Source organism: Argopecten irradians, chromosome 12, assembly GCF_041381155.1.
Source record: "Argopecten irradians isolate NY chromosome 12, Ai_NY, whole genome shotgun sequence".
Taxonomy (NCBI): domain Eukaryota; kingdom Metazoa; phylum Mollusca; class Bivalvia; order Pectinida; family Pectinidae; genus Argopecten; species Argopecten irradians.
In genome coordinates this window covers 22,581,357-22,594,193 of record NC_091145.1, presented here as the reverse complement: position 1 = coordinate 22,594,193, position 12,837 = coordinate 22,581,357, and the positions used below count along the sequence as shown (strand labels likewise).

The 12,837-nt window shown below is 33.2% G+C and overlaps 11 non-coding genes across 11 annotated transcripts; 5 read left to right on the top strand and 6 right to left on the bottom strand.

Moving 5' to 3' along the window:
- Nucleotides 1-5,250: 5,250 nt before the first annotated feature.
- On the bottom strand, nt 5,251-5,324 carry Trnai-aau (transfer RNA isoleucine (anticodon AAU)). Its single transcript has one exon. It is a non-coding gene; the product is annotated as a tRNA-Ile (tRNA).
- Nucleotides 5,325-5,628: 304 nt separating this feature from the next.
- On the top strand, nt 5,629-5,701 carry Trnaa-agc (transfer RNA alanine (anticodon AGC)). Its single transcript has one exon. It is a non-coding gene; the product is annotated as a tRNA-Ala (tRNA).
- Nucleotides 5,702-6,579: 878 nt separating this feature from the next.
- Nucleotides 6,580-6,653, bottom strand: Trnai-aau (transfer RNA isoleucine (anticodon AAU)). Its single transcript has one exon. It is a non-coding gene; the product is annotated as a tRNA-Ile (tRNA).
- A 305-nt stretch (nt 6,654-6,958) lies between these two features.
- Nucleotides 6,959-7,031, top strand: Trnaa-agc (transfer RNA alanine (anticodon AGC)). Its single transcript has one exon. It is a non-coding gene; the product is annotated as a tRNA-Ala (tRNA).
- Nucleotides 7,032-7,910: 879 nt separating this feature from the next.
- On the bottom strand, nt 7,911-7,984 carry Trnai-aau (transfer RNA isoleucine (anticodon AAU)). The gene has a single exon. It is a non-coding gene; the product is annotated as a tRNA-Ile (tRNA).
- A 305-nt stretch (nt 7,985-8,289) lies between these two features.
- On the top strand, nt 8,290-8,362 carry Trnaa-agc (transfer RNA alanine (anticodon AGC)). The gene has a single exon. It is a non-coding gene; the product is annotated as a tRNA-Ala (tRNA).
- An 882-nt stretch (nt 8,363-9,244) lies between these two features.
- Nucleotides 9,245-9,318, bottom strand: Trnai-aau (transfer RNA isoleucine (anticodon AAU)). Its single transcript has one exon. It is a non-coding gene; the product is annotated as a tRNA-Ile (tRNA).
- Nucleotides 9,319-9,623: 305 nt separating this feature from the next.
- On the top strand, nt 9,624-9,696 carry Trnaa-agc (transfer RNA alanine (anticodon AGC)). The gene has a single exon. It is a non-coding gene; the product is annotated as a tRNA-Ala (tRNA).
- An 881-nt stretch (nt 9,697-10,577) lies between these two features.
- On the bottom strand, nt 10,578-10,651 carry Trnai-aau (transfer RNA isoleucine (anticodon AAU)). The gene has a single exon. It is a non-coding gene; the product is annotated as a tRNA-Ile (tRNA).
- A 308-nt stretch (nt 10,652-10,959) lies between these two features.
- Trnaa-agc (transfer RNA alanine (anticodon AGC)) lies at nt 10,960-11,032 on the top strand. The gene has a single exon. It is a non-coding gene; the product is annotated as a tRNA-Ala (tRNA).
- An 880-nt stretch (nt 11,033-11,912) lies between these two features.
- On the bottom strand, nt 11,913-11,986 carry Trnai-aau (transfer RNA isoleucine (anticodon AAU)). Its single transcript has one exon. It is a non-coding gene; the product is annotated as a tRNA-Ile (tRNA).
- Between the last annotated feature and the right edge of the window lie 851 nt (nt 11,987-12,837).

The following is a 12,837-nucleotide window of genomic DNA, read 5'->3' as shown; positions in this document are numbered from 1 at the left end:
GATTTGACAAACAATAAGATAGATATCGTGTTAAAGTGCTAACAATATACGCTGCAATAATGTTTCATTTGAAACAAATTTGGTAAAATAAAATGGAACTAAACGTGATTCTGAACAAGTCTAGAGTAAAAAAAAAATACGTAAGGAAATGGCCAGTGTGGGGGTCGAACCCACGACATTCGCGTTATTAGCACGACGCTCTTTTTTTTATCTTTAAAAATAATCTTTTAATGTTCCCAGCAAATAGGACCCCCGGGGTTGGGGCCCCGAAGGCTCCTCACATTTCATTTAATATAAACATTTGAAATCAATATATCACGTACTTTATAACGCATACATTCAATTTCTTTTCATTTGCAAAAATAATACAAAGACAATGAGTACAATAGTGTTAACTAGATATCTAAAACAAAGGAACTCAAATCATTAGAGTTTAAAGAAATATCATCACCTTTTAACAATGCATTATCTGCAGCAATATACTTTTTGAACAACTGATATTTCTTTGCCATTTGATAATAATGTCTAATATAATCAAAATATTTTCTAAGTGTATACTTAAAGAAAGTTTTCAAATTCAACTTTGACATATCACTAACTACTAAGTTGCGCCTTTTAAATATACAGAAACGAACTACTCCAAAAAAGAAGTTAATGAAATACGGATTAGTGAATTTGATCTTTCTTGTGAAACCCAGAAGTACAAGACTTCCTAGAGAAATATCCGATAAGTAATTCTGATCAGCCTTTGAAAAAAGTTTCTTTGTTAATGTTTGGATATAGGCTAAAAAATCGGAAAGTTCTGAACAATCCAAGAAACAAATGCTGTAAAGTTTCTGAATCAGTTTTACAAACTAGACATTGGTCATTATTAACTGTGCCAATTTTCTTCAACTTTTCCATGGTAAATATAGTATTATGAACAATACGATAGTGAACATCAACAATATCACATGGTAAAAATGGCAAATACATTATTGCAAAGACTTGTGGTAGACTCATGCTATTAAAAACATTTGACCAATATTCAGTTGATTTTGGTCTTCTGAAAAATCGGCGAATGAAACACCCATATATATCTTTGGTAGTTTTTGGATAGAGCTGTACAGTAGTCCCATTACCATCCATATATTTAACGAAAGGTCTACATTCAGTTCTTATATTGGTATGTACATTGCTCAAAATGACATCTTTATATTTAGCAGGAATCGAGTCCATGATAATTTTATAATCATTTAAAATCATATCGCTAGAAATATCTGGATTACTATCCTTGATAACATCAACTATTGCATTTGAGTGAATGAACTTAGATACAACTTCTAAAGTCAAATGTTTAACCTTAACTATACCAGCTTTAGCGAAACATTCAATAAAAATAGGTTTGTCATTGTTCAAAAATATTGGGTTGAAAAACAACGGCTGTTCATACACAAAAAAGGTGTTCTCATTATAAAACACTATCATTAACAGACTGAAAGATATACCAAGCCTTTAACATTTCGTGATAAACAATGGGTAAAGATCTAAGATACTTATTAGGAAACTTACAATAAATAACCTCAAAATCGAGACATAAATTCAGAACTTTGTTAAAAAAATACTGACACGTACATTTCCAGACTGCTCTGCAAGAAGTATCTAACCACCTTAAAAGAAATTTTAATCTAAACGCTTTAAGTTTTAATTCAATATCAGGTATATTCAAACCACCATCTTTTCTTTTGCCAATAATAGTATCATAAGCGACCAAATGCGCACTTTTATGCCACAAAAAATCAATACATAGTTTCTTAATTTCAGTAATAGCTGCAAGAGGTATTGTATGTGACGTTAGACAATACCAACATCTAGACATCAACAATGAATTAATTACAATAGCTCTCCCTTGTATAGTTAACTGTCTCTGGGACCACATTTTCAAAATATTTCTAATATTAGCAACTTTATTATCCCAATTCTTTTCGTTGCATAAACGTAAATCTATACCAACATACACACCAAGAACACAAATAACATTTTCGCATAATTTTATACGAAACTTATCAAGCTCATTTGGCGAAATATTACCTTGGCCAACACATAGAATTTCTGACTTATCTTTATTTATTTTGGCACCAGATCCCTTACTATAAGTTTCCAATAATTTGAAAACATGTTCAATACACATTTTATTTCCAAGTGTCAAAGTAGTATCGTCCGCGTGTTGATACACTTTAGATTCAAAATTTGTATTAGGAACCATGATACCATTAACATCTGGAGATTTCAAAATCATATTTCCCAAAGGTTCTGCCGCCAAAACATATAACATCGCAGAAATTGGACAGCCCTGCCGTACTGAGTTCCGAATGGATATAAATTTGGTAAGATTGCCATTGTATTTTACAGAACTAGAAATATTGGTGTAAAATATCTTAATCCAGTCAACAAAATTTCCACCAAAACCAAATTTTTCCAAAATTTTGAACAAATATGAATGACTTACACGATCAAAGGCCTTTTCTTGATCAATTTTTAAAATATACCCCTCACGATCTTCCTGTGTAGTAAGATCAATAATATCACGCACACAAAAAATAGTATCCGCGATATCACGCCCAACCACACAGCAAGACTGAAAATCAGAAATAATAGAAGGCAAAACAGACTTAAGCCGGTCTGACATAACCCGGCTAAAATTTTATAATCTACGTTTAAAAGGCTAATAGGCCTCCAATTTTTCAACAAAGTTTTATCACCTCTCTTTTTATAAACCAGATTAATTACCCCTTGTTTCATACTTCTTGTCAATTCTTTATCTTCCCAGATACTTTGCACAATATGAGGAAAAATATATTTTAAATCATCAAAAAAATGGCAATAAAATTCAACAGTCAGACCATCTAAGCCTGGACTTTTAGACTTAGACATAGAAAACAAAACTTTGTGTATTTCATCAACAGTTACAGGCGAATCGCACTTGATTCTGTCATCATTAGATACCTTTTTGTCAATAAAAGTTAAAACATTTTCAATATCACATTCATCTGTTTCAATACAATTATACAATTGATTATAAAAACTAAATATTTCATGAGACATCTCTTCAGATGACGTTAAAACATTTCCATCTTTATCATGTAGACAATTTATGGCATTAGAGTTCTGCCTATACTTCTCCAATTTTAAAAAATAATTAGTATTTTTATCACCATCTACTGCCCATTTCGCTTTTGACCTCAAAACGGCCCCATTACACTTTTCTTTTTCAATTTTTTCTAAACTCTGTTTTAACTCATCATACTTATTACAATCAAATAATTTCCCATTGGCTATATCACAGGAAAAACTCTGTAATCTATTCTGGATCCTATAAAATTCACACATCTTTTGTTTACTTCGGTCCTTACCATATACTTGAGAAAATCTCTTTATTTTATACTTCAAATTATCCCACCAAACCTTAGGCTCACTCATGTATAAAGGACACGTCTTGGCAGATTCAATTATAGACCTAATCTTAGTATTAAAATAATCATCTAACAGAAAACAGTTATTAAAAATCCAAATGCCTTTTCCCTTACTACCACAATTACAATCAATTCTCATTACAACAAAGCAATGATCACTGAATGCAGTATCGTTATAGTAAATATTCTGAATATAAGGAATAAGTGTATTTGAAACCAAAAAATAATCAATGCGACTTTGTGATAAATTACCATTACTGACCATCTTGCGCGAAAAAACAGCACAATTTTTATTTCTATTTCTCCAAACATCATACACACCACATGTGAACATAAGACTTTTCAATGCCGCTACACTTGTATTTACCTGATGTACAGTAATGCCAGTACGGTCAAGGTCAGAAAGAGTAGTATTAAAATCACCCCCTGTAATCAGGTTGTCCGAATAAGGTACAAGCCAATTTTTAATGTATCAAAAAATAACTTTTTGTCACTCACAATATTAGGTGCATATATATTAACAATATTCCATTCAATATCATCTATTTTAATCTTAACCCTTAAAACTCTGCCATCATAACCATCAAAATCAATTATACCATCTTTCAAATTATTAGATATCAGAATAGCAACACCTTTTCTTTGGTTATTACTATTATTATAAATAATCTTGCCTTGCCACAAGTGACTTATCTGATTAATAAACATATCATCCCAAAAGGTTTCTTGCAATAATACTACTTGATAATAATTAGAATGACAATATTCAAACAAATTTCTAATTTTAACAACATCTCTTAATCCGTTCACATTTAATGATACACAAGTAAACATTAGAAGAGAAAACAAAAACGCAGAGATCATTTCGAAACACTTTTAACTTTTTTAGACTTCTTCTTTCTGTGTTTCCTTACACCAGACTTCCCTACTTTACTTTTAAGAATATTGTGTTCTTTCCCTAACTCCTGCTTTTCTCTAATCACGACTTCGTCCACCTCCTCCTCTGTCTCCCCCTTATCCCAGAATTTCCCCCCTGGAGACTGTTCACTGGCATTTAAAGGAAACACATCCCCATACGTGGGAGAATGATCCTCACGATTGATTACAACAAGCAATGTTTTTTTTTATTAATTTAGGAAAGTGTGACTATGTCCAACCGAATATTTGAAATAAAACATTTAAAGTAGAAAAGCAGCACCTTGATTTACACCATCATCTACTCTTTAGTAATATGAAACAATATTATTCAAATAAACAGTCCCAAGAAATCGTGATCCTCTAAAGATATATATCAATCCGCCCCGACGCTGGAACTTTATTAAGAAATAACAACCCATTGTTTGATCTTTTTTTTTAATTTTAAATCTGCAAACAGTACAAGAATATAATTTTAATGGTGATAAACAATGAAACGGCGATTCACTGGTGAACATTGTGATAGCATGAAGATTTTCATAATTGAACATTGACAAATTAGACATATAGGATGAAATGATGTGAAAACATTTTTGTGCATCTTGAATAATTAATTCTACCCATTTAGAGTTTTTCATTATCTACTTGTGTATATAATAATTTCTGCGAACAGTCGAAATTGTAAATGTCAATGTGGCAAAATAGCAAAGCCCCGTTTGAAATATAAAGACGAAGATTTGACAAACAATAAGATAGATATCGTGTTAAAGTGCTAACAATATACGCTGCAATAATGTTTCATTTGAAACAAATTTGGTAAAATAAAATGGAACTAAACGTGATTCTGAACAAGTCTAGAGTAAAAAAAAAATACGTAAGGAAATGGCCAGTGTGGGGGTCGAACCCACGACATTCGCGTTATTAGCACGACGCTCTAACCGACTGAGCTAACCGGCCTCCATATCAACTGTGCTATGATGCAAGCACCAGTATTTCCTTTCAATACACTATTCAGTATGTAATATATGTGTACCTGGATTCGAAAGAAGTTTCTGTTTTCTAAATATATGTACATTGTACATTACATCAATGACAACGATAAGATTTAGAATAAGCTTATCATTTTGCTTGCGTTCAGTGCATTCCTTCAGCGATCACAACGTTCTGGTGGTGAACGGACTAGCAAAGGTAGTTTTAGTATTTGCCGCTAGGCTATGTACTCCGATGGTCTAATCTCATCTTTCGGTCTTACACTATGCACGGGGAATTAGCTCAAGTGGTAGAGCGCTCGCTTAGCATGTGAGAGGTACCGGGATCGATACCCGGATTCTCCAAATTTTTATTTTTAACGCAATTTATAACGCTCCTCTTTCGTTTCTCTCCATGAACTTTGAATACTTGAAATTGTATATGGATGACTACACATCAATTATAAACTATGACATTTCAGTAGTCTTGCAAATACATGTACTTGTATTCATTTGCATATTATTTCATACTTTTATATCCAAAGGGTATTGATTACAACAAGCAATGTTTTTTTTATTTAATTTAGGAAAGTGTGACTATGTCCAACCGAATATTTGAAATAAAACATTTAAAGTAGAAAAGCAGCACCTTGATTTACACCATCATCTACTCTTTAGTAATATGAAACAATATTATTCAAATAAACAGTCCCAAGAAATCGTGATCCTCTAAAGATATATCAATCCGCCCCGACGCTGGAACTTTATTAAGAAATAACAACCCATTGCTTGATCTTTTTTAATTTTAAATCTGCAAACAGTACAAGAATATAATTCTAATGGTGATAAACAATGAAACGGCGATTCACTGGTGAACATTGTGATAGCATGAAGATTTTCATAATTGAACATTGACAAATTAGACATATAGGATGAAATGATGTGAAAACATTTTTGTGCATCTTGAATAATTTATTCTACCCATTTAGAGTTTTTCATTATCTACTTGTGTATATAATAATTTCTGCGAACAGTCGAAATTGTAAATGTCAATGTGGCAAAATAGCAAAGCCCCGTTTGAAATATAAAGACGGAGATTTGACAAACAATAAGATAGATATCGTGTTAAAGTGCTAACAATATACGCTGCAATAATGTTTCATTTGAAACAAATTTGGTAAAATAAAATGGAACTAAACGTGATTCTGAACAAGTCTAGAGTAAAAAAAAAATACGTAAGGAAATGGCCAGTGTGGGGGTCGAACCCACGACATTCGCGTTATTAGCACGACGCTCTAACCGACTGAGCTAACCGGCCTCCATATCAACTGTGCTATGATGCAAGCACCAGTATTTCCTTTCAATACACTATTCAGTATGTAATATATGTGTACCTGGATTCGAAAGAAGTTTCTGTTTTCTAAATATATGTACATTGTACATTACATCAATGACAACGATAAGATTTAGAATAAGCTTATCATTTTGCTTGCGTTCAGTGCATTCCTTCAGCGATCACAACGTTCTGGTGGTGAACGGACTAGCAAAGGTAGTTTTAGTATGTTGCCGCTAGGCTATGTACTCCGATGGTCTAATCTCATCTTTCGGTCTTACACTATGCACGGGGAATTAGCTCAAGTGGTAGAGCGCTCGCTTAGCATGTGAGAGGTACCGGGATCGATACCCGGATTCTCCAAATTTTTATTTTTAACGCAATTTATAACGCTCCTCTTTCGTTTCTCTCCATGAACTTTGAATACTTGAAATTGTATATGGATGACTACTCACATCAATTATAAACTATGACATTTCAGTCTTGCAAATACATGTACTTGTATTCATTTGCATATTATTTCATACTTTTATATCCAAAGGGTATTGATTACAACAAGCAATGTTTTTTTTTATTAATTTAGGAAAGTGTGACTATGTCCAACCGAATATTTGAAATAAAACATTTAAAGTAGAAAAGCAGCACCTTGATTTACACCATCATCTACTCTTTAGTAATATGAAACAATATTATTCAAATAAACAGTCCCAAGAAATCGTGATCCTCTAAAGATATATCAATCCGCCCCGACGCTGGAACTTTATTAAGAAATAACAACCCATTGCTTGATCTTTTTTTTTAATTTTAAATCTGCAAACAGTACAAGAATATAATTTTAATGGTGATAAACAATGAAACGGCGATTCACTGGTGAACATTGTGATAGCATGAAGATTTTCATAATTGAACATTGACAAATTAGACATATAGGATGAAATGATGTGAAAACATGTTTGTGCATCTTGAATAATTAATTCTACCCATTTAGAGTTTTTCATTATCTACTTGTGTATATAATAATTTCTGCGAACAGTCGAAATTGTAAATGTCAATGGCAAAATAGCAAAGCCCCGTTTGAAATATAAAAGACGGAGATTTGACAAACAATAAGATAGATATCGTGTTAAAGTGCTAACAATATACGCTGCAATAATGTTTCATTTGAAACAAATTTGGTAAAATAAAATGGAACTAAACGTGATTCTGAACAAGTCTAGAGTAAAAAAAAATTACGTAAGGAAATGGCCAGTGTGGGGGTCGAACCCACGACATTCGCGTTATTAGCACGACGCTCTAACCGACTGAGCTAACCGGCCTCCATATCAACTGTGCTATGATGCAAGCACCAGTATTTCCTTTCAATACACTATTCAGTATGTAATATATGTGTACCTGGATTCGAAAGAAGTTTCTGTTTTCTAAATATATGTACATTGTACATTACATCAATGACAACGATAAGATTTAGAATAAGCTTATCATTTTGCTTGCGTTCAGTGCATTCCTTCAGCGATCACAACGTTCTGGTGGTGAACGGACTAGCAAAGGTAGTTTTAGTATGTTGCCGCTAGGCTATGTACTCCGATGGTCTAATCTCATCTTTCGGTCTTACACTATGCACGGGGAATTAGCTCAAGTGGTAGAGCGCTCGCTTAGCATGTGAGAGGTACCGGGATCGATACCCGGATTCTCCAAATTTTTATTTTTAACGCAATTTATAACGCTCCTCTTTCGTTTCTCTCCATGAACTTTGAATACTTGAAATTGTATATGGATGACTACACATCAATTATAAACTATGACATTTCAGTCTTGCAAATACATGTACTTGTATTCATTTGCATATTATTTCATACTTTTATATCCAAAGGGTATTGATTACAACAAGCAATGTGTTTTTTTATTAATTTAGGAAAGTGTGACTATGTCCCATCGAATATTTGAAATAAAACATTTAAAGTAGAAAAGCAGCACCTTGTTTTACACCATCATCTACTCTTTAGTAATATGAAACAATATTATTCAAATAAACAGTCCCAAGAAATCGTGATCCTCTAAAGATATATCAATCCGCCCCGACGCTGGAACTTTATTAAGAAATAACAACCCATTGCTTGATCTTTTTTTTTAATTTTAAATCTGCAAACAGTACAAGAATATAATTTTAATGGTGATAAACAATGAAACGGCGATTCACTGGTGAACATTGTGATAGCATGAAGATTTTCATAATTGAACATTGACAAATTAGACATATAGGATGAAATGATGTGAAAACATGTTTGTGCATCTTGAATAATTAATTCTCTACCCATTTAGAGTTTTTCATTATCTACTTGTGTATATAATAATTTCTGCGAACAGTCGAAATTGTAAATGTCAATGTGGCAAAATAGCAAAGCCCCGTTTGAGCTATATAAAGACGGAGATTTGACAAACAATAAGATAGATATCGTGTTAAAGTGCTAACAATATACGCTGCAATAATGTTTCATTTGAAACAAATTTGGTAAAATAAAATGGAACTAAACGTGATTCTGAACAAGTCTAGAGTAAAAAAAAAATACGTAAGGAAATGGCCAGTGTGGGGGTCGAACCCACGACATTCGCGTTATTAGCACGACGCTCTAACCGACTGAGCTAACCGGCCTCCATATCAACTGTGCTATGATGCAAGCACCAGTATTTCCTTTCAATACACTATTCAGTATGTAATATATGTGTACCTGGATTCGAAAGAAGTTTCTGTTTTCTAAATATATGTACATTGTACATTACATCAATGACAACGATAAGATTTAGAATAAGCTTATCATTTTGCTTGCGTTCAGTGCATTCCTTCAGCGATCACAACGTTCTGGTGGTGAACGGACTAGCAAAGGTAGTTTTAGTATGTTGCCGCTAGGCTATGTACTCCGATGGTCTAATCTCATCTTTCGGTCTTACACTATGCACGGGGAATTAGCTCAAGTGGTAGAGCGCTCGCTTAGCATGTGAGAGGTACCGGGATCGATACCCGGATTCTCCAAATTTTTTATTTTTAACGCAATTTATAACGCTCCTCTTTCGTTTCTCTCCATGAACTTTGAATACTTGAAATTGTATATGGATGACTACACATCAATTATAAACTATGACATTTCAGTCTTGCAAATACATGTACTTGTATTCATTTGCATATTATTTCATACTTTTATATCCAAAGGGTATTGATTACAACAAGCAATGTTTTTTTTTATTAATTTAGGAAAGTGTGACTATGTCCAACCGAATATTTGAAATAAAACCATTTAAAGTAGAAAAGCAGCACCTTGATTTACACCATCATCTACTCTTTAGTAATATGAAACAATATTATTCAAATAAACAGTCCCAAGAAATCGTGATCCTCTAAAGATATATCAATCCGCCCCGACGCTGGAACTTTATTAAGAAATAACAACCCATTGCTTGATCTTTTTTTTTAATTTTAAATCTGCAAACAGTACAAGAATATAATTCTAATGGTGATAAACAATGAAACGGCGATTCACTGGTGAACATTGTGATAGCATGAAGATTTTCATAATTGAACATTGACAAATTAGACATATAGGATGAAATGATGTGAAAACATTTTTGTGCATCTTGAATAATTTATTCTACCCATTTAGAGTTTTTCATTATCTACTTGTGTATATAATAATTTCTGCGAACAGTCGAAATTGTAAATGTCAATGTGGCAAAATAGCAAAGCCCCGTTTGAAATATAAAGACGAAGATTTGACAAACAATAAGATAGATATCGTGTTAAAGTGCTAACAATATACGCTGCAATAATGTTTCATTTGAAACAAATTTGGTAAAATAAAATGGAACTAAACGTGATTCTGAACAAGTCTAGAGTAAAAAAAAAAATACGTAAGGAAATGGCCAGTGTGGGGGTCGAACCCACGACATTCGCGTTATTAGCACGACGCTCTAACCGACTGAGCTAACCGGCCTCCATATCAACTGTGCTATGATGCAAGCACCAGTATTTCCTTTCAATACACTATTCAGTATGTAATATATGTGTACCTGGATTCGAAAGAAGTTTCTGTTTTCTAAATATATGTACATTGTACATTACATCAATGACAACGATAAGATTTAGAATAAGCTTATCATTTTGCTTGCGTTCAGTGCATTCCTTCAGCGATCACAACGTTCTGGTGGTGGTGAACGGACTAGCAAAGGTAGTTTTAGTATGTTGCCGCTAGGCTATGTACTCCGATGGTCTAATCTCATCTTTCGGTCTTACACTATGCACGGGGAATTAGCTCAAGTGGTAGAGCGCTCGCTTAGCATGTGAGAGGTACCGGGATCGATACCCGGATTCTCCACAAATTTTTATTTTTAACGCAATTTATAACGCTCCTCTTTCGTTTCTCTCCATGAACTTTGAATACTTGAAATTGTATATGGATGACTACACATCAATTATAAACTATGACATTTCAGTCTTGCAAATACATGTACTTGTATTCATTTGCATATTATTTCATACTTTTATATCCAAAGGGTATTGATTACAACAAGCAATGTTTTTTTATTAATTTAGGAAAGTGTGACTATGTCCCACCGAATATTTGAAATAAAACATTTAAAGTAGAAAAGCAGCACCTTGATTTACACCATCATCTACTCTTTAGTAATATGAAACAATATTATTCAAATAAACAGTCCCAAGAAATCGTGATCCTCTAAAGATATATCAATCCGCCCCGACGCTGGAACTTTATTAAGAAATAACAACCCATTGCTTGATCTTTTTTTTTAAATTTTAAATCTGCAAACAGTACAAGAATATAATTCTAATGGTGATAAACAATGAAACGGCGATTCACTGGTGAACATTGTGATAGCATGAAGATTTTCATAATTGAACATTGACAAATTAGACATATAGGATGAAATGATGTGAAAACATGTTTGTGCATCTTGAATAATTAATTCTACCCATTTAGAGTTTTTCATTATCTACTTGTGTATATAATAATTTCTGCGAACAGTCGAAATTGTAAATGTCAATGTGGCAAAATAGCAAAGCCCCGTTTGAAATATAAAAGACGGAGATTTGACAAACAATAAGATAGATATCGTGTTAAAGTGCTAACAATATACGCTGCAATAATGTTTCATTTGAAACAAATTTGGTAAAATAAAATGGAACTAAACGTGATTCTGAACAAGTCTAGAGTAAAAAAAAAATACGTAAGGAAATGGCCAGTGTGGGGGTCGAACCCACGACATTCGCGTTATTAGCACGACGCTCTAACCGACTGAGCTAACCGGCCTCCATATCAACTGTGCTACATGATGATGCAAGCACCAGTTTTCCTTTCAATACACTATTCAGTATGTAATATATGTGTACCTGGATTCGAAAGAAGTTTCTGTTTTCTAAATATATGTACATTGTACATTACATCAATGACAACGATAAGATTTAGAATAAGCTTATCATTTTGCTTGCGTTCAGTGCATTCCTTCAGCGATCACAACGTTCTGGTGGTGAACGGACTAGCAAAGGTAGTTTTAGTATGTTGCCGCTAGGCTATGTACTCCGATGGTCTAATCTCATCTTTCGGTCTTACACTATGCACGGGGAATTAGCTCAAGTGGTAGAGCGCTCGCTTAATAGTGAGAGAACATGGGAAGAGGGGATTCCCGGGATCGATACCCGGATTCTCCAAATTTTTATTTTTAACGCAATTTATAACGCTCCTCTTTCGTTTCTCTCCATGAACTTTGAATACTTGAAATTGTATATGGATGACTACACATCAATTATAAACTATGACATTTCAGTCTTGCAAATACATGTACTTGTATTCATTTGCATATTATTTCATACTTTTATATCCAAAGGGTATTGATTACAACAAGCAATGTGTTTTTTTTATTAATTTAGGAAAGTGTGACTATGTCCCATCGAATATTTGAAATAAAACATTTAAAGTAGAAAAGCAGCACCTTGATTTACACCATCATCTACTCTTTAGTAATATGAAACAATATTATTCAAATAAACAGTCCCAAGAAATCGTGATCCTCTAAAGATATATCAATCCGCCCCGACGCTGGAACTTTATTAAGAAATAACAACCCATTGCTTGATTTTTTTTTTTTAATTTTAAATCTGCAA